Below are 22402 nucleotides of genomic sequence, written 5' to 3'. Positions count from 1 at the left end.
TGTAATCCAAGAAGATTTATGAGCCTAGCCTGACTTCCCAATTCTGAGCCAGCAAGCATGTGTAATCCAAGAAGAGGTATGCGCCTAGCCTGACTACCCAACTCTGAGCCTGCAAGCATGTGTAATCCAAGAAGAGGTATGCGGCTAGCCTGACTTCCAACTCTACGCCTAAAAGCATGTGTAATCCAAAAAGAGGTATGTGCCTCGTCTGACTTCCCAACTCTGAGCCTGCAAGCATGTATAATCCAAGAGGAGGTATGATCCTAGCCTGACTTCCCAACTCTGCGCCTGCAAGCATGTGTAATCAAAGAAGAGGTATGCACCTAGACTGACTTCCCAACTAAGTGCCTGCTAGCATGTGTAATTCACGAAGAGGCGTGCACATTGCTTGACTTCCAAACTCTGCCCCTGCAAGCATGTGTAATCCAAGAAGAGGTATACACATAGCTTGACTTCCCAACTCTGCCCCTGCAAGCATGTGTAATTCAAGAAGAGGTGTGCGCCTAGCCTGACCTCCCAACTCTGAGCCTGCAAGCATGTGGAATCCAAGAAGAGGTATGCATCTAGCCTGACTTGCCAACTCTCACCTCCAAGCATGTGTAATCCAAGAAGAGGTATGCGCATAGCTTTATTTCCCAACTCTGCCGCTGCAAGCATGTGTAATCCAAGGAAAGGTATTCGCCTAGAGTGACCTCCCAACTCTGAGCCTGCAAGCATGTGTAATCCAGGAAGAGGTATGAGCCTAGTTGGACTTCCCAACACTGAGCCTGCAAGCATGTGTAATCCAAGAAGAGGTATGCGCCTAGTCTGACTCCCAACTCTGAGCCTGCAAGCATGTGTAATCTAAGAAGAGGTATGCGGCTAGCCTGACTTCCAACTCTACGCCTCCAAGCATGTGTAATCCGAGAAGAGGTATGAGCCTTGCCTGACTTCCCAACTCTGAGCCTGCAAGCATGTGTAATCCAAGAAGAAGTATGCGCCTAGCCTGGCTTCCCAACTCTTAGCCTGCAAGCATGTGTAATCCAAGAAGAGGTATGAGCCTAGCCTGATTTCCCAACTCTGCGCCTCCAAGCATGTGTAATCCAAGAAGAGGTATGCGCATAGCGTTATTTCCCAACTCTGCCACTGCAAGCATGTGTAATCCAAGCAAAGGTATTCGCCTAGAGTGACCTCCCAACTCTGAGCCTGCAAGCATGTGTAATCCAGGAAGAGGTATGAGACCAGTTGGACTTCCCAACTCTGAGCCTGCAAGCATGTGTAATCCAAGAAGAGGTATGCGCCTAGTCTGACTCCCAACTCTGAGCCTGCAAGCATGTGTAATCTAAGAAGAGTTATGCGGCTAGCCTGACTTCCAACTCTATGCCTACAAGCATGTGTAATCCAAGAAGAGGTATGTGCCTCGCCTGACTTCCCAACTCTGAGCATGCAAGCATGTGTAATTCACGAAGAGGTATGCACCTAGACTGACATTCCCAACTCTGTGCCTGCAAGCATGTGTAATCCATGAAGAGGCATGCACATAGCATGACTTCCAAACTCTGCCCCTGCAAGCATGTGTAATCCAAGAAGAGGTATACACATAGCTTGACTTCCCAACTCTGCCCCTGCAAGCATGTGTAATCCAAGAAGAGGTATGCACATAGCTTTATTTCCCAACTGTGCCCCTGCAAGCATGTGTAATCCAAGAAAAGGTATTCGCCTAGAGTGACCTCCCAACTCTGAGCCTGCAAGCATGTGTAATCCAAGAAGAGGTATGAGCCTAACCTGACTTCTCAACTCTGTGCCTGCAAGCATGTGTAATCCAAGAAGAGGTATGCGCCTAGTTTGACTTCCGAAATTTGAGTCTGCAAGCAGATATAATCCAAGAAGAGGTATGCGCCTAGTCTGACCTACCAACTCTGCACATGCAAGCATGTGTAATCCAAGAAGAGGTTGCCTAGCTTGACCTCCCAACTCTGAGCCAGCCTGCAAGCATGTGTATTCCAAGAAGAGGTATGCCCGTAGCCTGACTTCCCAACTCTGCACCTGCAAGCATGTGTAATCCAAGAAGATTTATGAGCCTAGCCTGACTTCCCAATTCTGAGCCTGCAAGCATGTGTAATCCAAGAAGAGGTATGCGCCTAGCCTGACTACCCAACTCTGAGCCTGCAAGCATGTGTAATCCAAGAAGAGGTATGCGGCTAGCCTGACTTCCAACTCTACACCTAAAAGCATGTGTAATCCAAAAAGAGGTATGTGCCTCGTCTGACTTCCCAACTCTGAGCCTGCAAGCATGTGTAATCCAAGAGGAGGTATGATCCTAGCCTGACTTCCCAACTCTGCGCCTGCAAGCATGTGTAATCCAAGAAGAGGTATGCACCTAGACTGACTTCCCAACTCCGTGCCTGCAAGCATGTGTAATCCACGAAGAGGCGTGCACATAGCTTGACTTCCAAACTCTGCCCCTGCAAGCATGTGTAATCCAAGAAGAGGTATGCGCCTAGTCTGACTCCCAACTCTGAGCCTGCAAGCATTTGTAATCTAAGAAGAGGTATGCGGCTAGCCTGACTTCCAACTCTACGCCTACAAGCATGTGTAATCCAAGAAGAGGTATGTGCCTCGTCTGACTTCCCAACTCTGAACCTGCAAGCATGTGTAATCCAAGAGGAGGTATGATCCTAGCCTGATTTCCCAACTCTGCGCCTGCAAGCATGTGTAATTCACGAAGAGTTATGCACCTAGACTGACATTCCCAACTCTGTGCCTGCAAGCATGTGTAATCCATGAAGAGGCATGCACATAGCTTGACTTCCAAACTCTGCCCCTGCAAGCATGTTTAATCCAAGAAGAGGTATACACATAGCTTGACTTCCCAACTCTGCCCCTGCAAGCATGTGTAATCCAAGAAAAGGTATTCGCCTAGAGTGACCTCCCAACTCTGAGCCTGCAAGCATGTGTAATCCAAGAACAGGTATGCGCATAGCTTTTTTTCCCAACTCTGCTGCTGCAAGCATGTCTAATCCAAGGAAAGGTATTCGCCTAGAGTGACCTCCCAACTCTGAGCCAGCCTGCAAGCATGTGTATTCTAAGAAGAGGTATGCTCGTAGCCTGACTTCCCAACTCTGCACCTGCAAGCATGTGTAATCCAAGAAGATTTATGAGCCTAGCCTGACTTCCCAATTCTGAGCCTGCAAGCATGTGTAATCCAAGAAGAGGTATGCGCCTAGCCTGACTACCCAACTCTGAGCCTGCAAGCATGCGTAATCCAAGAAGAGGTATGAGCCTAGCCTGATTTACCAACTCTGCGCCTGCAAGCATGTGTAATCTAAGAAGAGGTATGAGCCTAGCCTGATTTCCCAACTCTGCGCCTGCAAGCATGTGTAATTCACGAAGAGTTATGCACCTAGACTGACATTCCCAACTCTGTGCCTGCAAGCATGTGTAATCCAAGAAGAGGTATGCGCCTAGCCTGGCTTCCCAACTCTTAGCCTGCAAGCATGTGTAATCCAAGAAGAGGTATGGGCCTAGTCTGACTCCCAACTCTGAACCTGCAAGCATGTGTAATCTAAGAAGAGGTATGCGGCTAGCCTGACTTCCAACTCTACGCCTACAAGCATGTGTAATCCAAGAAGAGGTATGTGCCTCGTCTGACTTCACAACTCTGAGCCTGCAAGCATGTGTAATCCAAGAGGAGGTATGATCCTGGCCTGACTTCCCAACTCTGCGCCTGCAAGCATGTGTAATCCAAGAAGAGGTATGCACCTAGACTGACTTCCCAACTCTGTGCCTGCAAGCATGTGTAATCCACGAAAAGGCGTGCACATAGCTTGACTTCCAAACTCTGCCCCTGCAAGCATGTGTAATCCAAGAAGAGGTATACACATAGCTTGACTTCCCAACTCTGCCCCTGCAAGCATGTGTAATTCAAGAAGAGGTGTGCGCCTTGCCTGAGCTCCCAACTCTGAGCCTGCAAGCATGTGCAATCCAAGAAGAGGTATGCATCTAGCCTGACTTCCCAACTCTGCGCCTCCAAGCATGTGTAATCCAAGAACAGGTATGCACATAGCTTTATTTCCCAACTCTGCCGCTGCAAGCATGTCTAATCCAAGGAAAGGTATTCGCCTAGAGTGACCTCCCAACTCTGAGCCAGCCTGCAAGCATGTGTAATCCAAGAAGAGGTATGCGCCTAGCCTGACTACCCAACTCTGAGCCTGCAAGCATGTGTAATCCAAGAAGAGGTATGAGCCTAGCCTGATTTACCAACTCTGCGCCTGCAAGCATGTGTAATCCAAGAAGAGGTATGAGCCTAGCCTGACTTCCCAACTCTGAGCCTGCAAGCATATGTAATCCAAGAAGAGGTATGAGCCTAGTCGGACTTCCCAACTCTGAGCCTGCAAGCATGTGTAATCCAAGAAGAAGTATGCGCCTAGCCTGGTTTCCCAACTCTTAGCCTGCAAGCATGTGTAATCCAAGAAGAGGTATGGGCCTAGTCTGACTCCCAACTCTGAGCCTGCAAGCATGTGTAATCTAAGAAGAGGTATGTGCCTCGTCTGACTTCCCAAATCTGAGCCTGCAAGCATGTGTAATCCAAGAGGAGGTATGATCCTAGCCTGACTTCCCAACTCTGCGCCTGCAAGCATGTGTTCTCCAAGAAGAGGTATGAGCCTAGCCTGATTTACCAACTCTGCGCCTGCAAGCATGTGTAATCCAAGAAGAGGTATGAGCCTAGCCTGACTTCCCAACTCTGAGCCTGCAAGCATATGTAATCCAAGAAGAGGTATGAGCCTAGTCGGACTTCCCAACTCTGAGCCTGAAAGCATGTGTAATCCAAGAAGAAGTATGCGCCTAGCCTGGCTTCCCAACTCTTAGCCTGCAAGCATGTTTAATCCAAGAAGAGGTATGGGCCTAGTCTGACTCCCAACTCTGAGCCTGCAAGCATGTGTAATCTAAGAAGAGGTATGCGGCTAGCCTGACTTCCAACTCTGAGCCTGCAAGCATGCGTAATCCAAGAGGAGGTATGAGCCTAGCCTGATTTACCAACTCTGCGCCTGCAAGCATGTGTAATCTAAGAAGAGGTATGAGCCTAGCCTGATTTCCCAACTCTGCGCCTGCAAGCATGTGTAATTCACGAAGAGGTATGCGCCTAGTCTGACTCCCAACTCTGAGCCTGCAAGCATTTGTAATCTAAGAAGAGGTATGCGGCTAGCCTGACTTCCAACTCTACGCCTACAAGCATGTGTAATCCAAGAAGAGGTATGTGCCTCGTCTGACTTCCCAACTCTGAACCTGCAAGCATGTGTAATCCAAGAGGAGGTATGATCCTAGCCTGATTTCCCAACTCTGCGCCTGCAAGCATGTGTAATTCACGAAGAGTTATGCACCTAGACTGACATTCCCAACTCTGTGCCTGCAAGCATGTGTAATCCATGAAGAGGCATGCACATAGCTTGACTTCCAAACTCTGCCCCTGCAAGCATGTTTAATCCAAGAAGAGGTATACACATAGCTTGACTTCCCAACTCTGCCCCTGCAAGCATGTGTAATCCAAGAAAAGGTATTCGCCTAGAGTGACCTCCCAACTCTGAGCCTGCAAGCATGTGTAATCCAAGAACAGGTATGCGCATAGCTTTTTTTCCCAACTCTGCTGCTGCAAGCATGTCTAATCCAAGGAAAGGTATTCGCCTAGAGTGACCTCCCAACTCTGAGCCAGCCTGCAAGCATGTGTATTCTAAGAAGAGGTATGCTCGTAGCCTGACTTCCCAACTCTGCACCTGCAAGCATGTGTAATCCAAGAAGATTTATGAGCCTAGCCTGACTTCCCAATTCTGAGCCTGCAAGCATGTGTAATCCAAGAAGAGGTATGCGCCTAGCCTGACTACCCAACTCTGAGCCTGCAAGCATGCGTAATCCAAGAAGAGGTATGAGCCTAGCCTGATTTACCAACTCTGCGCCTGCAAGCATGTGTAATCTAAGAAGAGGTATGAGCCTAGCCTGATTTCCCAACTCTGCGCCTGCAAGCATGTGTAATTCACGAAGAGTTATGCACCTAGACTGACATTCCCAACTCTGTGCCTGCAAGCATGTGTAATCCAAGAAGAGGTATGCGCCTAGCCTGGCTTCCCAACTCTTAGCCTGCAAGCATGTGTAATCCAAGAAGAGGTATGGGCCTAGTCTGACTCCCAACTCTGAACCTGCAAGCATGTGTAATCTAAGAAGAGGTATGCGGCTAGCCTGACTTCCAACTCTACGCCTACAAGCATGTGTAATCCAAGAAGAGGTATGTGCCTCGTCTGACTTCACAACTCTGAGCCTGCAAGCATGTGTAATCCAAGAGGAGGTATGATCCTGGCCTGACTTCCCAACTCTGCGCCTGCAAGCATGTGTAATCCAAGAAGAGGTATGCACCTAGACTGACTTCCCAACTCTGTGCCTGCAAGCATGTGTAATCCACGAAAAGGCGTGCACATAGCTTGACTTCCAAACTCTGCCCCTGCAAGCATGTGTAATCCAAGAAGAGGTATACACATAGCTTGACTTCCCAACTCTGCCCCTGCAAGCATGTGTAATTCAAGAAGAGGTGTGCGCCTTGCCTGAGCTCCCAACTCTGAGCCTGCAAGCATGTGCAATCCAAGAAGAGGTATGCATCTAGCCTGACTTCCCAACTCTGCGCCTCCAAGCATGTGTAATCCAAGAACAGGTATGCACATAGCTTTATTTCCCAACTCTGCCGCTGCAAGCATGTCTAATCCAAGGAAAGGTATTCGCCTAGAGTGACCTCCCAACTCTGAGCCAGCCTGCAAGCATGTGTAATCCAAGAAGAGGTATGCGCCTAGCCTGACTACCCAACTCTGAGCCTGCAAGCATGTGTAATCCAAGAAGAGGTATGAGCCTAGCCTGATTTACCAACTCTGCGCCTGCAAGCATGTGTAATCCAAGAAGAGGTATGAGCCTAGCCTGACTTCCCAACTCTGAGCCTGCAAGCATATGTAATCCAAGAAGAGGTATGAGCCTAGTCGGACTTCCCAACTCTGAGCCTGCAAGCATGTGTAATCCAAGAAGAAGTATGCGCCTAGCCTGGTTTCCCAACTCTTAGCCTGCAAGCATGTGTAATCCAAGAAGAGGTATGGGCCTAGTCTGACTCCCAACTCTGAGCCTGCAAGCATGTGTAATCTAAGAAGAGGTATGTGCCTCGTCTGACTTCCCAAATCTGAGCCTGCAAGCATGTGTAATCCAAGAGGAGGTATGATCCTAGCCTGACTTCCCAACTCTGCGCCTGCAAGCATGTGTAATCCAAGAAGAGGTATGAGCCTAGCCTGATTTACCAACTCTGCGCCTGCAAGCATGTGTAATCCAAGAAGAGGTATGAGCCTAGCCTGACTTCCCAACTCTGAGCCTGCAAGCATATGTAATCCAAGAAGAGGTATGAGCCTAGTCGGACTTCCCAACTCTGAGCCTGAAAGCATGTGTAATCCAAGAAGAAGTATGCGCCTAGCCTGGCTTCCCAACTCTTAGCCTGCAAGCATGTTTAATCCAAGAAGAGGTATGGGCCTAGTCTGACTCCCAACTCTGAGCCTGCAAGCATGTGTAATCTAAGAAGAGGTATGCGGCTAGCCTGACTTCCAACTCTGAGCCTGCAAGCATGCGTAATCCAAGAGGAGGTATGAGCCTAGCCTGATTTACCAACTCTGCGCCTGCAAGCATGTGTAATCTAAGAAGAGGTATGAGCCTAGCCTGATTTCCCAACTCTGCGCCTGCAAGCATGTGTAATTCACGAAGAGTTATGCACCTAGACTGACATTCCCAACTCTGTGCCTGCAAGCATGTGTAATCCAAGAAGAGGTATGCGCCTAGCCTGGCTTCCCAACTCTTAGCCTGCAAGCATGTGTAATCCAAGAAGAGGTATGGGCCTAGTCTGACTCCCAACTCTGAACCTGCAAGCATGTGTAATCTAAGAAGAGGTATGCGGCTAGCCTGACTTCCAACTCTACGCCTACAAGCATGTGTAATCCAAGAAGAGGTATGTGCCTCGTCTGACTTCCCAACTCTGAGCCTGCAACCATGTGTAATCCAAGAGGAGGTATGATCCTAGCCTGACTTCCCAACTCTGCGCCTGCAAGCATGTGTAATCCAAGAAGAGGTATGCACCTAGACTGACTTCCCAACTCTGTGCCTGCAAGCATGTGTAATCCACGAAAAGGCGTGCACATAGCTTGACTTCCAAACTCTGCCCCTGCAAGCATGTGTAATCCAAGAAGAGGTATACACATAGCTTGACTTCCCAACTCTGCCCCTGCAAGCATGTGTAATTCAAGAAGAGGTGTGCGCCTTGCCTGAGCTCCCAACTCTGAGCCTGCAAGCATGTGCAATCCAAGAAGAGGTATGCATCTAGCCTGACTTCCCAACTCTGCGCCTCCAAGCATGTGTAATCCAAGAACAGGTATGCACATAGCTTTATTTCCCAACTCTGCCGCTGCAAGCATGTCTAATCCAAGGAAAGGTATTCGCCTAGAGTGACCTCCCAACTCTGAGCCAGCCTGCAAGCATGTGTAATCCAAGAAGAGGTATGCGCCTAGCCTGACTACCCAACTCTGAGCCTGCAAGCATGTGTAATCCAAGAAGAGGTATGAGCCTAGCCTGATTTACCAACTCTGCGCCTGCAAGCATGTGTAATCCAAGAAGAGGTATGAGCCTAGCCTGACTTCCCAACTCTGAGCCTGCAAGCATATGTAATCCAAGAAGAGGTATGAGCCTAGTCGGACTTCCCAACTCTGAGCCTGCAAGCATGTGTAATCCAAGAAGAGGTATGCGCCTAGTCTGACTCCCAACTCTGAGCCTGCAAGCATTTGTAATCTAAGAAGAGGTATGCGGCTAGCCTGACTTCCAACTCTACGCCTACAAGCATGTGTAATCCAAGAAGAGGTATGTGCCTCGTCTGACTTCCCAACTCTGAACCTGCAAGCATGTGTAATCCAAGAGGAGGTATGATCCTAGCCTGATTTCCCAACTCTGCGCCTGCAAGCATGTGTAATTCACGAAGAGTTATGCACCTAGACTGACATTCCCAACTCTGTGCCTGCAAGCATGTGTAATCCATGAAGAGGCATGCACATAGCTTGACTTCCAAACTCTGCCCCTGCAAGCATGTTTAATCCAAGAAGAGGTATACACATAGCTTGACTTCCCAACTCTGCCCCTGCAAGCATGTGTAATCCAAGAAAAGGTATTCGCCTAGAGTGACCTCCCAACTCTGAGCCTGCAAGCATGTGTAATCCAAGAACAGGTATGCGCATAGCTTTTTTTCCCAACTCTGCTGCTGCAAGCATGTCTAATCCAAGGAAAGGTATTCGCCTAGAGTGACCTCCCAACTCTGAGCCAGCCTGCAAGCATGTGTATTCTAAGAAGAGGTATGCTCGTAGCCTGACTTCCCAACTCTGCACCTGCAAGCATGTGTAATCCAAGAAGATTTATGAGCCTAGCCTGACTTCCCAATTCTGAGCCTGCAAGCATGTGTAATCCAAGAAGAGGTATGCGCCTAGCCTGACTACCCAACTCTGAGCCTGCAAGCATGCGTAATCCAAGAAGAGGTATGAGCCTAGCCTGATTTACCAACTCTGCGCCTGCAAGCATGTGTAATCTAAGAAGAGGTATGAGCCTAGCCTGATTTCCCAACTCTGCGCCTGCAAGCATGTGTAATTCACGAAGAGTTATGCACCTAGACTGACATTCCCAACTCTGTGCCTGCAAGCATGTGTAATCCAAGAAGAGGTATGCGCCTAGCCTGGCTTCCCAACTCTTAGCCTGCAAGCATGTGTAATCCAAGAAGAGGTATGGGCCTAGTCTGACTCCCAACTCTGAACCTGCAAGCATGTGTAATCTAAGAAGAGGTATGCGGCTAGCCTGACTTCCAACTCTACGCCTACAAGCATGTGTAATCCAAGAAGAGGTATGTGCCTCGTCTGACTTCCCAACTCTGAGCCTGCAAGCATGTGTAATCCAAGAGGAGGTATGATCCTGGCCTGACTTCCCAACTCTGCGCCTGCAAGCATGTGTAATCCAAGAAGAGGTATGCACCTAGACTGACTTCCCAACTCTGTGCCTGCAAGCATGTGTAATCCACGAAAAGGCGTGCACATAGCTTGACTTCCAAACTCTGCCCCTGCAAGCATGTGTAATCCAAGAAGAGGTATACACATAGCTTGACTTCCCAACTCTGCCCCTGCAAGCATGTGTAATTCAAGAAGAGGTGTGCGCCTTGCCTGAGCTCCCAACTCTGAGCCTGCAAGCATGTGCAATCCAAGAAGAGGTATGCATCTAGCCTGACTTCCCAACTCTGCGCCTCCAAGCATGTGTAATCCAAGAACAGGTATGCACATAGCTTTATTTCCCAACTCTGCCGCTGCAAGCATGTCTAATCCAAGGAAAGGTATTCGCCTAGAGTGACCTCCCAACTCTGAGCCAGCCTGCAAGCATGTGTAATCCAAGAAGAGGTATGCGCCTAGCCTGACTACCCAACTCTGAGCCTGCAAGCATGTGTAATCCAAGAAGAGGTATGAGCCTAGCCTGATTTACCAACTCTGCGCCTGCAAGCATGTGTAATCCAAGAAGAGGTATGAGCCTAGCCTGACTTCCCAACTCTGAGCCTGCAAGCATATGTAATCCAAGAAGAGGTATGAGCCTAGTCGGACTTCCCAACTCTGAGCCTGCAAGCATGTGTAATCCAAGAAGAAGTATGCGCCTAGCCTGGTTTCCCAACTCTTAGCCTGCAAGCATGTGTAATCCAAGAAGAGGTATGGGCCTAGTCTGACTCCCAACTCTGAGCCTGCAAGCATGTGTAATCTAAGAAGAGGTATGTGCCTCGTCTGACTTCCCAAATCTGAGCCTGCAAGCATGTGTAATCCAAGAGGAGGTATGATCCTAGCCTGACTTCCCAACTCTGCGCCTGCAAGCATGTGTAATCCAAGAAGAGGTATGAGCCTAGCCTGATTTACCAACTCTGCGCCTGCAAGCATGTGTAATCCAAGAAGAGGTATGAGCCTAGCCTGACTTCCCAACTCTGAGCCTGCAAGCATATGTAATCCAAGAAGAGGTATGAGCCTAGTCGGACTTCCCAACTCTGAGCCTGAAAGCATGTGTAATCCAAGAAGAAGTATGCGCCTAGCCTGGCTTCCCAACTCTTAGCCTGCAAGCATGTTTAATCCAAGAAGAGGTATGGGCCTAGTCTGACTCCCAACTCTGAGCCTGCAAGCATGTGTAATCTAAGAAGAGGTATGCGGCTAGCCTGACTTCCAACTCTGAGCCTGCAAGCATGCGTAATCCAAGAGGAGGTATGAGCCTAGCCTGATTTACCAACTCTGCGCCTGCAAGCATGTGTAATCTAAGAAGAGGTATGAGCCTAGCCTGATTTCCCAACTCTGCGCCTGCAAGCATGTGTAATTCACGAAGAGTTATGCACCTAGACTGACATTCCCAACTCTGTGCCTGCAAGCATGTGTAATCCAAGAAGAGGTATGCGCCTAGCCTGGCTTCCCAACTCTTAGCCTGCAAGCATGTGTAATCCAAGAAGAGGTATGGGCCTAGTCTGACTCCCAACTCTGAACCTGCAAGCATGTGTAATCTAAGAAGAGGTATGCGGCTAGCCTGACTTCCAACTCTACGCCTACAAGCATGTGTAATCCAAGAAGAGGTATGTGCCACGTCTGACTTCCCAACTCTGAGCCTGCAACCATGTGTAATCCAAGAGGAGGTATGATCCTAGCCTGACTTCCCAACTCTGCGCCTGCAAGCATGTGTAATCCAAGAAGAGGTATGCACCTAGACTGACTTCCCAACTCTGTGCCTGCAAGCATGTGTAATCCACGAAAAGGCGTGCACATAGCTTGACTTCCAAACTCTGCCCCTGCAAGCATGTGTAATCCAAGAAGAGGTATACACATAGCTTGACTTCCCAACTCTGCCCCTGCAAGCATGTGTAATTCAAGAAGAGGTGTGCGCCTTGCCTGAGCTCCCAACTCTGAGCCTGCAAGCATGTGCAATCCAAGAAGAGGTATGCATCTAGCCTGACTTCCCAACTCTGCGCCTCCAAGCATGTGTAATCCAAGAACAGGTATGCACATAGCTTTATTTCCCAACTCTGCCGCTGCAAGCATGTCTAATCCAAGGAAAGGTATTCGCCTAGAGTGACCTCCCAACTCTGAGCCAGCCTGCAAGCATGTGTAATCCAAGAAGAGGTATGCGCCTAGCCTGACTACCCAACTCTGAGCCTGCAAGCATGTGTAATCCAAGAAGAGGTATGAGCCTAGCCTGATTTACCAACTCTGCGCCTGCAAGCATGTGTAATCCAAGAAGAGGTATGAGCCTAGCCTGACTTCCCAACTCTGAGCCTGCAAGCATATGTAATCCAAGAAGAGGTATGAGCCTAGTCGGACTTCCCAACTCTGAGCCTGCAAGCATGTGTAATCCAAGAAGAAGTATGCGCCTAGCCTGGTTTCCCAACTCTTAGCCTGCAAGCATGTGTTATCCAAGAAGAGGTATGGGCCTAGTCTGACTCCCAACTCTGAGCCTGCAAGCATGTGTAATCTAAGAAGAGGTATGTGCCTCGTCTGACTTCCCAAATCTGAGCCTGCAAGCATGTGTAATCCAAGAGGAGGTATGATCCTAGCCTGACTTCCCAACTCTGCGCCTGCAAGCATGTGTAATCCAAGAAGAGGTATGAGCCTAGCCTGATTTACCAACTCTGCGCCTGCAAGCATGTGTAATCCAAGAAGAGGTATGAGCCTAGCCTGACTTCCCAACTCTGAGCCTGCAAGCATATGTAATCCAAGAAGAGGTATGAGCCTAGTCGGACTACCCAACTCTGAGCCTGCAAGCATGTGTAATCCAAGAAGAAGTATGCGCCTAGCCTGGCTTCCCAACTCTTAGCCTGCAAGCATGTTTAATCCAAGAAGAGGTATGGGCCTAGTCTGACTCCCAACTCTGAGCCTGCAAGCATGTGTAATCTAAGAAGAGGTATGCGGCTAGCCTGACTTCCAACTCTACGCCTACAAGCATGTGTAATCCAAGAAGGGGTATGTGCCTCGTCTGACTTCCCAACTCTGAGCCTGCAAGCATGTGTAATCCAAGAGGAGGTATGATCCTAGCCTGACTTCCCAACTCTTAGCCTGCAAGCATGTGTAATCCAAGAAGAGGTATGGGCCTAGTCTGACTCCCAACTCTGAGCCTGCAAGCATGTGTAATCTAAGAAGAGGTATGTGCCTCGTCTGACTTCCCAACTCTGAGCCTGCAAGCATGTGTAATCCAAGAGGAGGTATGATCCTAGCCTGACTTCCCAACTCTGCGCCTGCAAGCATGTGTAATCCAAGAAGAGGTATGGGCCTAGCCTGATTTACCAACTCTGCGCCTGCAAGCATGTGTAATCCAAGAAGAGGTATGAGCCTAGCCTGACTTCCCAACTCTGAGCCTGCAAGCATATGTAATCCAAGAAGGGGTATGAGCCTAGTCGGACTTCCCAACTCTGAGCCTGCAAGCATGTGTAATCCAAGAAGAAGTATGCGCCTAGCCTGGCTTCCCAACTCTTAGCCTGCAAGCATGTTTAATCCAAGAAGAGGTATGGGCCTAGTCTGACTCCCAACTCTGAGCCTGCAAGCATGTGTAATCTAAGAAGAGGTATGCGGCTAGCCTGACTCCCAACTCTACTCCTACAAGCATGTGTAATCCAAGAAGGGGTATGTGCCTCGTCTGACTTCCCAACTCTGAGCCTGCAAGCATGTGTAATCCAAAAGGAGGTATGATCCTAGCCTGACTTCCCAACTCTGCGCCTTCAAGCATGTGTAATCCAAGAAGAGGTATGCACCTAGACTGACTTCCCAACTCTGTGACTTCAAGCATGTGTAATCCACGAAGAGGCGTGCACATAGCTTGACTTCCAAACTCTGCCCCTGCAAGCATGTGTAATCCAAGAAGAGGTACACACATAGTTTGACTTCCCAACTCTGCCCCTGCAAGCATGTGTAATTCAAGAAGAGGTGTGTGCCTAGCCTGACGTCCCAAATCTGAGCCTGCAAGCATGTGCAATCCAAGAAGAGGTATGCATCTAGCCTGACTTCCCAACTCTGCACCTCCAAGCATGTGTAATCCAAGAAGAGGTATGCGCATAGCTTTATTTCCCAACTCTGCCGCTGCAAGCAAGTGTAATACAAGGAAAGGTATTCGCCTAGAGTGACCTCCCAACTCTGAGCCTGCAAGCATGTGTAATCCAAGAAGAGGTATGAGCCTTGCCTGACTTCCCAACTCTGAGCCTGCAAGCATGTGTAATCCAAGAAGAAGTATGCGCCTAGCCTGGCTTCCCAACTCTTAGCCTGCAAGCATGTGTAATCCAAGAAGAGGTATGAGCCTAGCCTGATTTCCCAACTCTGCACCTCCAAGCATGTGTAATCCAAGAAGAGGTATGCGCATAGCTTTATTTCCCAACTCTGCCTCTGCAAGCATGTGTAATCCAAGGAAAGGTATTCACCTAGAGTGACCTCCCAACTCTGAGCCTGCAAGCATGTGTAATCCAGGAAGAGGTATGAGCCTAGTTGGACTTCCCAACTCTGAGCCTGCAAGCATGTGTAATCCAAGAAGAGGTATGCGCCTAGCCTGGCTTCCCAACTCTTAGACTGCAAGCATGTGTAATCCAAGAAGAGGTATGCGCCTAGTCTGACTCCCAACTCTGAGACTGCAAGCATGTGTAATCTAAGAAGAGGTATGCGGCTAGCCAGACTTCCAACTCTACGCCTACAAGCATGTGTAATCCAAGAAGAGGTATGTGCCTCATCTGACTTCCCAACTCTGAGCCTGCAAGCATGTGTAATCCAAGAGGAGGTATGATCCTAGCCTGACTTCCCAACTCTGCGCCTGCAAGCATGTGTAATTCATGAAGAGGTATGCACCTAGACTGACATTCCCAACTCTGTGCCTGTAAGCATGTGTAATCCATGAAGAGGCATGCACATAGCTTGACTTCCAAACTCTGCCCCTGCAAGCATGTGTAATCCAAGAAGAGGTATACACATAGCTTGACTTCCCAACTCTGCGCCTGCAAGCATGTGTAATTCAAGAAGAGGTGTGCGCCTTGCCTGAGCTCCCAACTCTGAGCCTGCAAGCATGTGCAATCCAAGAAGAGGTATGCATCTAGCCTGACTTCCCAACTCTGCGCCTCCAAGCATGTGTAATCCAAGAACAGGTATGCACATAGCTTTATTTCCCAACTCTGCCGCTGCAAGCATGTCTAATCCAAGGAAAGGTATTCGCCTAGAGTGACCTCCCAACTCTGAGCCTGCAAGCATGTATAATCCAAGAAGAGTTATGAGCCTTGCTTGACTTCCCAACTCTGTGCCTGCAAGCATGTGTAATACAAGAAGGGGTATGCTCCTAGCCTGACATCCCAACTCTGAGCTTGCAAGCATATGTAATCCAAGAAGAGGTATGCGCCTGGCTTGACTTCCCAACTTTGAGCCTGCAAGCAGGTGTAATCCAAGAAGAGGTATGCGGCTAGCCAGACTTCCAACTCTACGCCTACAAGCATGTGTAATCCAAGAAGAGGTATGTGCCTCGTCTGACTTCCCAACTCTGAGCCTGCAAGCATGTGTAATCCAAGAGGAGGTATGATCCTAGCCTGACTTCCCAACTCTGCGCCTGCAAGCATGTGTAATTCATGAAGAGGTATGCACCTAGACTGACATTCCCAACTCTGTGCCTGCAAGCATGTGTAATCCATGAAGAGGCATGCACATAGCTTGACTTCCAAACTCTGCACCTGCAAGCATGTGTAATCCAAGAAGAGGTATACACATAGCTTGACTTCCCAACTCTGCGCCTGCAAGCATGTGTAATTCAAGAAGAGGTGTGCGCCTTGCCTGAGCTCCCAACTCTGAGCCTGCAAGCATGTGCAATCCAAGAAGAGGTATGCATCTAGCCTGACTTCCCAACTCTGCGCCTCCAAGCATGTGTAATCCAAGAACAGGTATGCACATAGCTTTATTTCCCAACTCTGCCGCTGCAAGCATGTCTAATCCAAGGAAAGGTATTCGCCTAGAGTGACCTCCCAACTCTGAGCCTGCAAGCATGTATAATCCAAGAAGAGGTATGAGCCTTGCTTGACTTCCCAACTCTGTGCCTGCAAGCATGTGTAATACAAGAAGGGGTATGCTCCTAGCCTGACATCCCAACTCTGAGCTTGCAAGCATGTGTAATCCAAGAAGAGGTATGCGCCTGGCTTGACTTCCCAACTTTGAGCCTGCAAGCAGGTGTAATCCAAGAAGAGGTATGCACCTAGTCTGACCTTGCAACTTTGCACATGCAAGAATGTGTAATCCAAGAAAGGGTTGCCTAGCTTGACTTCCCAACTCTGTGCCTGCAAGCAAGTGTAATCCAAGAAGAGGTATGCGCCTAGCCTGGCTTCCCAACTCTTAGCCTGCAAGCATGTGTAATCCAAGAAGAGGTATGCGCCTAGTCTGACTGCCAACTCTGAGCCTGCAAGCATGTGTAATCCAAGAAGAGGTATGAGCCTAGCCTGACTTCCCAACTCTGTGCCTGCAAGCATGTGTAATACACGAAGAGGTATGCTCCTAGCCTGACTTCCCAACTATGAGTTTGCAAGCATGTGTAATCCAAGAAGAGGTATGCGCCTAGCTTGACTTCCCAACTCTGAACTTACACGCATGTGTAATCCAAGAAGAGGTATGCGCCTAGTCTGACCTCCCAACTCTGCACATGCAAGCATGTGTAAAACAAGAAGAGGTTTCTGCCTAGCCTGACTTCCCAACTCTGAGCCTGCAAGCATGTGTAATCCAAGAAGAGGTTTCTGCCTAGCCTGACTTCTCAACTCTGAGCCTGCAAACATGTGTAATCCAAGAAGAGGTTTCTGCCTAGCCTGACTTCTCAACTCTGAGCCTGCAAGCATGTGTAATCCAAGAAGAGGTATGTGCCTAGCTTCATTTCCCAACTCTGCTCCTGCAAGCATGTGTAATCCAAGAAGAGGTTACCTACCTTGACTTCCCAACTCTGAGCCTGCAAGCATATGCTATCCAAGAGGAGGTGTGCGCCTAGCCTGACTTTCCAACTCTGTGCCTGCAAGAATATGCAATCCAAGAAGAGGTATGCGCCTAGCCTGACTTCGCAACTCTGAGCCTGCAAACATGTGTAATCCAAGAAGAGGCATGCGCCTAGACTGACTTCCCAACTCTGTGCCTGCAAGCATGTGTAATCCAAGAAGAGGCATGCACATAACTTGACTTTCAAACTCTGCGCCTGCAAGCATGTGTAATCCAAGAAGAGGTATGCGCCTAGCCTGACTTCCCAACTCCGAGCCTGCAAGCATGTGTTATCCAAGAAGAGGTTTCTGCCTAGCCTGACTTCCCAACTCTGAGCCTGCAAGCATGTGTAATCCAAGAAGAGGTTTCTGCCTACCCTGACTTCTCAACTCTGAGCCTGCAAGCATGTGTAATCCAAGAAGAGGTATGCACCTAGCTGCACTTCCCAACTCTGCGCCTGCAAGCATGTGTAATCCAAGAAGAAGTTGCCTAGCTTGACTTCCCAACTCTGTGCCTGCAAACATGTGTAATCCAAGAAGAGGTATGATCCTAGCCTGACTTCCCAACTCTGCGCCTGCAAGCATGTGTAATCCAAGAAGAGGCATGCACATAGCTTGACTTCCAAACTGCCCCTGCAAGCATGTGTAATACAAGAAGAAGTATGCCCCTAGTCTGACCTCCAAACTCTGCGCCTACAAGCATGTGTAATCCAAGAAGAGGTTGTCTATGTTGATTTCCCAACTCTGAGCCTGCAAGCATGTGTTCTCCAAGAAGAGGTATGTGCCTAGTTTGACTTCCCAACTTTGTGCCTGCAAGCATGTGTAATCTAAGAAGAGGTATGAGGCTAGCCCGATTTCTCAACTCTGACCCTGCAAGCATGTGGAACCCAAGAAGAGGTATGAGTCTAGCCAGATCTCCCAACTCTGACCCTGCAAGCATGTGGAACCCAAGAAGAGGTATGAGTCTAGCCAGATCTCCCAACTCTGACCCTGCAAGCATGTGGAACCCAAGAAGAGGTATGAGTCTAGCCAGATCTCCCAACTCTGACCCTGCAAGCATGTGGAACCCAAGAAGAGGTATGAGTCTAGCCAGATCTCCCAACTCTGAGCCTGCAACTATGTGTAATGCAATTGTTACAGTTATCTCTCCATGGAGAGTCATATGTGCATGACAGTTGTGCGCTAACTGCGGATCCTGTCATCGTCTTGCATTGGCTCAGCTGCCTGCATCTTTGTTCTTACTTTTGGGGAGAGTTTGCGCATAGGCTCTCCACGCAGCCGCCTCCCTCCATGTTTTGGGAAGAGGCATCAAGACATGCAAGGCTGGCATGGATAGCAGTAGCCCGCCCGTCACTCCTACAAGATGTACTTGTCTGCCTCTTTTTGTGCGCCCCGATGCCCGCAGGCTGCGGCGGGAAATAAGTAAATAAATAGAATCAAGTTTGCTGGTGCATGCCGTAGCCACGTGGCCATCTCTTGCCGTGGATTCCAATTACAAAAGCCATATTGGTGCTGGAGACGGTTGGGGGCACCCTATTGTGCCCTGCTACGTGGGAGCATCAGGGAGTGGTTCCCATGACTTCCCTTACCATTGGCCCGTGTCTCCCTGCCTTCTCAGTGATTGGCTGTCATTCATGTGAGGAAAGTGCTGCCTAAACATGGCGTCAAACCTTCACCCGCATGCAAAGACTCAGTGTCAGATTGGAACGCCAAACAGCTGCCCTAGACCCAACATACATCTAACACCCAATCCTTACTCTGCATAGACAGAGCCTTATTACACGTGACACGCTTCCCTGACCCAAGATACAAACGCTGTCCTGTATCAGAGACCTAACCCCTCCCCCTGCATGCAGGAACGCATTATGAATCCGGCTTCTGAAGCTGCCGCCCTCCACAGCACCAGCTGCACCACTCATGCTTCACCGACATCTTGAGAGTCATCCTTAACCTGCAACCATAATCCAGCCTACAATCAAGTGTCCATCCTAAAAATGGCGCCACCACCTATGCTGCTTCCAGAGGTCCCTCCTAAAGCTGGCACCACGGACTGAACATAGCGTGGGAGCCCGGATCCTGTCTCTGATACCAAAGACCTCAGGATGACACTCTCCTACCAAGTGAGGGAGGAGATCCACTTAAAAATGGTCCTCAACAACTTGCCTTGCCATAGGCTCTAACTCAAAGGCCCAACCAAACTCCTAATGTGCCAAGCCCGGATCCTGAACCCTAGTGGATCTAACACTTTACACCCCAAAGTGCCTGCCCACACCGCTCATGCATGCCTTACAAAGATACCATCGCATTTGTCAGAGCGAATACATGTTTACATAAAAACCCCTGTCATCCAATGGTATCACTGCATATCTCAGATTCCACCAGACAGGAATCCTGTCCAATTCTCCCAAACAGGGGAAACTCTCAGAGTTGGGTCTGCGGGTCGGTGGGCTGACGCATTCACTACAGGCTTTGTTTGACCTCATGGGCGCAGGTTCGAATCCCAGCACCTCCACTCAGGACCCCACCCTGGCCAGATCAAGGAAATGGAAACCAGTGAGCTGGGAAAACATGCACATTTCTGATCAGTGCCAAGATGGCCCACTGGGGTGAACATGTGATCTATATATGCACCAGGTATGTTGCTCTGGTCCCTTGTTCATCCACCACCCTGTCATCTCAGCAAGTTGCACTGCACTTTGAGTAAACTGTGCCGGAAGGCCCATCACCATTATGGTGATCCCGCCATGTTGGGCCCCACAACAGCAGAAAACATAAATCCACCATGTACAGGAAGGTGACCTGGGGAAACGGAGATGGGCCAAGAGCAAAGATCCCATCAGAAGGCATTAGACACAGTGTTCTTGATCCAGCTTTTTAGTCCTGAAGAAGTGGCATGGCAACGAAACACGCATGGACTCACAATAACATGCAATGAAGTTAATATGAAAATTTGCTTTGGAACCTTAAATATTTCTTCCCCCCAAAAAAGTACTACATTTGGATTGCTTCTTTTCGCTTAAGCAGCGTGCCGCATGCACAGTATACCCACAATAGTTCACCGTATGCATATTTTCTCTCATGTGGAGCAGGCCAATGGCACCAGCACTGACAAAGTGTAAATAAAGTAAATGGAGTAGAGCCTGGATATCAAATCCCTCCGCTGGATTCTTCTGTTCTCCCCCAAGCCGTCATGGGAAAAGGCTTTTGGGGACAGTTAAAGACATAATCAGCCTACTGGGCCCAACCATAGTGAAACCAACAACCAACAGTCAAAACTCCACCACATGCACACGGGCCTTGGTGATTGTCACATGACCCGAGTTCCCTACAGTGCTCCGACCATAGAGGACGCAATTATCAGATGGCTCCGCTAACCAAACAAGACCATGTCAGTTGCACTTTATAAATGTCATGTGACATACCATAATAAATGCCAAGATCCCTGTGTTTCCTGATCCTTACAGTTTAGAGGCTCGAATTAGGCAGCAATCTTTTGGGAATAGCTGGTTGGCGGAAGCAAAACCAATGATGGGGCTTGGCGTTTGGAGGGAATCTCTGCTGCCCTGAGGGGTTGTTCCAAAATAATTCCTACTGGGAGCCAGCTCCGACACACAGTGAGACAGCAACGGGGAGGGTGCTGGCCTGTCCACCTCAGGGTTCAAAGTCGGGGTCATCCTAGCGGCCCTTGCCGCAGAAACAGCATCCACCCCCAAAGGCGAGGACTGCATGCGGAAGGCGACCGCTGCGAGCGGCCCACATTGGCCACCACTGGGTGATCAAACGTATCCCACGGAAGGATCCGGGCCAGACCAACATGCAGGCGCGACAAGAGCCAATCTAGCCCGCGGCAATGGGGCATTGTGTCCTCTGGGGTTAGGAACACGGGGTGGAGCGGCCCTTGAGCCATCTCTCAGCCAGTGAGCCCGAGCAACGGGGAGGAGGGCTGAGGACGCAGGCATGTGCCGGCCAAGCGCAAAAAGGGGTTCCAGAGATAGGATACAATAATATGGATACAATTAGAAGGATAGACTATTAAGGGTACAGCTGGAAGGAGGCGCTCTGAGGCCACCAGGGTAGTGGCTCGGCGCAGCATAAACGCCTGTAACATAACATAATACCGGGAGCCAGAGGGGGCAGGGGGGTCTCAGGAGGTTGCAGGCAGAGGATGGGAAACATGCAGGGCGAGTCCGAAGCGACACCATCCGCGTTGACTTCTGTACCCATCCTGTTCACATGCCCACGCAGGTGGCAGAGCAGCGCCCATGTGTGGCGAGATGCACCCAACGGGCAGCGGCAAGAGGCAGCACACAGAGACCCAATCGGCTTACCTGGGGCGTCTGCCCTCTACTTCAGGCCATCCTTCCTCCCTGCGGGTCCGTCCGTCCCTGTCAGGCGGCAGGCGCGGGTGACCCTGCCACCGGGCGAGCAAACGCAGACATCGACGGATGCGGCTATCGCGGGCCAGAGGAAGGGGGCAGCGCGGGGGCGGCCGCCTTCACCAGCCCCACCGCCGGCCCTGCAGCAGCAGCACTCGCGGGCCCGTCCTCCAAAATGGAACCCGTGCTTGCGGGGGTGTCTGGGGGGTAAGGCGGCGGAGAAACGGTACCCAGCGCCGCTGCCCAGCTGCCAGAACGCGAGATGGAGCCCGGGAGGGTAGCTGTCAGCACAGACACACACGCGTGCACGCACCCATGCACGCACACACACTGCCTGTCTCCTGCACGCGCACACAAACACATAGACCAATCCCCGTTAAAGAGACAGCGGCATTACTATCAATAATTCATGACTCCGGCCCGCCGCCCTTCCTCCTTTCCCTCCCCCTTCTTCCGCGTCCTGCCCCCACCCCCTCCTTCACGCCCCCGCCCCCCGCCTCCTGCTCCCAGTCGGGGGTCCTCCCCCGATGCGAGGCTCTCGGTGAGCCCAGCGGCGGCCCGTGCTGACGTGCAGACCCTACACAGAGCAACCCCCCATTTCCCAAAATACAGCAACAGAAAACAGAGGAAGCCAGCCTCTGCGCGGACCCGCGACAGGGTCTGTAAATATATGAGGGTCATTATGAGGCGATAATGCCTTGCTGCAGGATATAGGGCCCTGGGGGAACAGAAGACGGGCACATGCGAGGGCCTCCAGCATCCGGGGTGGAGAGACAGTGGCACGCGCTGCTGCGGGATGTGGGGGTCGCCAGGCACAGAAGCGGCTGGCAAGCGTCGAGCGGAGCACGCACCGCTGTGCACACGGGGACCCGGTACAATCTATTAAGGCCGGAGAGTGGGCTTTGCCCCGACATGACACCTGTAAATGCAACGACATGACACCGACATGGCGTGGGCAAGCCGTGGAGGGCTTTCAAAC

At 50.1% G+C, this 22402-nt stretch overlaps 1 protein-coding gene across 2 annotated transcripts in view; it reads right to left on the bottom strand.

Moving 5' to 3' along the window:
• FBXL16 (F-box and leucine rich repeat protein 16) overlaps positions 1-21821 on the bottom strand; it is a 522147-nt gene extending 500326 nt beyond the window's left edge. The window contains exon 1 of one of the 2 annotated variants that reach the window (XM_069647018.1): positions 21376-21821. The gene's annotated coding sequence lies outside the window, so the exon portion shown is untranslated. The remainder of the gene's footprint in view (positions 1-21375) is intronic. The other variant, XM_069647017.1, reaches the window with a different exon arrangement.
• Between the last annotated feature and the right edge of the window lie 581 nt (positions 21822-22402).

Source organism: Ambystoma mexicanum, chromosome 2q (assembly GCF_040938575.1).
Source record: "Ambystoma mexicanum isolate Mex_15411 chromosome 2q, UKY_AmexF1_1, whole genome shotgun sequence".
Taxonomy (NCBI): Eukaryota; Metazoa; Chordata; class Amphibia; order Caudata; family Ambystomatidae; genus Ambystoma; species Ambystoma mexicanum.
Note: the sequence above shows the minus strand (reverse complement) of the source record. Positions and strands in the feature narration are given on the sequence as shown.